This window comes from Echinops telfairi, unplaced genomic scaffold, assembly GCF_000313985.2.
Source record: "Echinops telfairi isolate 266 unplaced genomic scaffold, ASM31398v2 ScPeMD7_7468;HRSCAF=8506_0, whole genome shotgun sequence".
NCBI lineage: Eukaryota > Metazoa > Chordata > Mammalia > Afrosoricida > Tenrecidae > Echinops > Echinops telfairi.
In genome coordinates, this window is record NW_022111369.1 from 51,039,878 (window position 1) to 51,043,084 (window position 3,207).

A 3,207-nucleotide genomic window follows, 5' to 3' on the forward strand; every position below is an offset into this window, starting at 1 on the left:
TTGTCGAGTTATACTGGACCGCACTGTCTTTAGTTTGAGACAGTAAATCATCATGGAAGCAGCCAGCCTCTTCTTTCTCCTGGGGAAATAACTGCTTCTACTTTGAATTCTCGGCCTTCATGGTCACCAGCCCAGACAGAGCTTCACCCATGTCCCTGCCAGGGTTCCATATTCTCTGATATGTGGTTTTTCCTTATCCCAAGTTTAAAAATAATCAAATCACATTGTTTTCTTACTTGCCTCCTGGGTGTAATTTATTTCATTCATTTCGACACAAAGATTTTGCCCATCACCTACTTACTATGTGTTCCTCCACCAAACTACAACACAAAGCAAGTCACCCAGGGCAGTCCAACCCCACAGCCCTGTGGGACACGCAGGAACCTCCCCATGGGGCCCTGAGGCTGTCTGTGATCGTCATGAAAGCAGACCGCCTGCCTCCACATCTTCCTCCTGCACCACAGCTGTGGGTTTGAACCACTAACCTTGTAGTTAGCAGCAGAGTGCTTGAGCTCCTGGGCCAGCATGCCCCAGGCTATTGACTGTGTGAAAACTGACAAGGTGTATACACTATTGGACAAAGAGCTTCATAAGAGTAAGATTCGGTCCGTGGCTGTGGTTCAAAGGCATTACGTATTTTACTATTTTCCTTCTACAATAAAACCATGCAATTGCATCATGACATCTGTCTCACCCTAAATAATGTGGTCTAGCTTATATTTCACATATTTATTCAGATATACATCTGCATTGTGGCTAAGCTCTAGCGAGGCTGAGGTCAGAGCCCTGGTGACTGATGTTGTCCCAGAAAGTAGAATTCTTCTGATGCATCAGTGATAATTGATAATGCCAAGACAACTGCGTGAGGAATTAGAGGTTCTAGCGCAGCTTGGCAGCAAAATGACTTGACTGCAGGCCTTCCCCAGATTACAAAGGAGTTTGTTTTTTCTAAATCTGTTTTTAGATCCAAAGGCAGAGCATTTAGGAATGGTTCATATCTAACATCAGTCAAGTGTCTATCATGATCTGCAGTGTACCTTTCTATGCATAGAAAACACCAAAGAAAGACAGGCTAAGACCCCTTTGGCCAAATAATACAGTAACAACAATCATGAAATGTGGTGATGCCTGCAACAAAGTCACACAACACCTGTCTGTGGTAATGAAGCAGTGTGGGCCCCTCAGATTGTTAATAGAATTGACTTGTGGGGGGTTCGAAGCACAGGTTGTAGGTGAGTCAGGCTGGCAGACTTCTGCAACTGCCAGTTAGAAAATTCCATGGGATCCTGTGGGGCTTAGAACCAAACCCAGAGCCTGGGGAGCCAAACTCCATTCTCAGCTGCTCTGGGCGGGGCTCACAATCGGGAGTGCGCACGCTGAGTTGTTGATCCCTTTCTCCCCCCACCCCCATATCCCTGCAGCCCAGAGTTGAAACACACCTGGAACCTTGCAACACGGAGTACCCCGCGTTTGTCTCGGAGCACCCCATCATGGAGACCACCGGGAACATTGCGTGTGAAGACTGCTCCAAGTAAGGCCCCTCCACCCCCTCACCCCCACCCACGGGTGAGTGGGACACACGCAGTTGGCTTGCAGAGAGAGGGAAAGCATGGCTGTGCTGTTGCGGGAGAACCTGTCCCGTCAGCTGGGAAGAAGCAGCGCTGGGTCTGTGAGGTCCTCCCAAGGGTGGCCAGCGTTCAGCGGCATCAGAACACATGCTGGAATGGGGGAGCCTTCTCCGTCCAGCTTCTTACTGGTTGGAGAAGTCCCAGTGGATCTTTTCACAGATGGATGGTTGATCATTTAAAACCGGCTCCAGCCGTGCAGTGTATGATAAGATATAACAATAAGTTATACATTATTAAGGGTTCATGAGGGAGGGGGGATGGAGGGGGTGGGGAAAAAAGGAAAATGAGCTAATTCCAGGAATCCAAGAGGAAAGCGAATTTTGAGATTGATGAGGGCAACAAATGTATAAGTGTGCTTTACACAATTTATCTATGTATTGTGATGAGCCCCAATGAAATGATTAAAAAAAAATAAAACAATTGATATCGATCTTCGACAAGTAAAAAAAAAAAAAAAAGCCGGCTCATAGAATTCTCAGATCACATCCTTAAAATGAATCCGGCCTTTGCGTTTTTGGAAATCTGGTAAAACGGTGTTGGTTTCCCAGGGTCTGCATGTGCATATTTCACCGATGACTAATGACGCCGATGCTATTTTAACAGTTTTATTGATTCCTTGGACTTCCTGGCCTCTGTTCCCGTGAGGCTCCTGATTTGGGTGGTTGGGTATAATTTTTGGTTTGGCTATTCATTGTGTTCTAGATTCTATTAGTTTGTAAGTGCATATGTCTTCCTAGTCATTGCGGGAGTATCTTCAACTTTTAGAGACGTCTTCTGTTGAGTGGAGTTTTCTGCACACTTATTTTAATGTAGTTAATTTATCCCTCTTTTCTTTCATCACTTGGCGTCTTGATTTTTTTCCCCTTTATATGAATCTATCATTTTCTTGGCAGCTCTTACAACTCTTTTTACATTCCATACACCGATTGTATCAGGCCTGTTTGTACGTACGTTTCCATCATTCTTTTCTGCACAATTACTTTCTATTGAGCCCTTGGTAACAGCTCCTCCCCCCCACCCTCATGACCCTTGACTGACTATAAATTATTGTTTTCATATCTCACACCAACCGCTGTCTCCCTTCCCTGTGTTTTCTGTTGTTATTCCCCCTGGAGGGGGGGTGTTGTTATGTGTCGATCATCGTGATTGGTAGCCCCGTCTCCCATCCTCTCCACTCCTTCCCCTTCCCCTTCTGGTATCTCTGTTCCCACTCCTGTTCCTGGATTCCGTGTGTCCTGAGCTCCCATCCCTTACCTATACCTGTGTACATGCTCCGGTCTGGTCTGAATGGAGCAGCAGCACTGGGGTCATGAGAGAGACATTGTCCTATAATGTCCTTCTGAGTGCTTTCAAGCACCGGCTTTCCTGTGCAGGACTCGAATCCCTCTGGAATTGATGTGTGCGTGTCATCCTGTGGAGTTCTAATTTCATCCTTTCCTGTGTTGTTGGTATGTTAGCCAAGCTCTCCATTTCTCACAAGTGGTTATGAAGCCCCCGTGCTGGGTTGAGCTCCGGTCTGCGTGCAGGTTTGTTTCTCGCCCTGTGGTGTGTCAATGCCATACTTCTTTTTTTTTTTTTT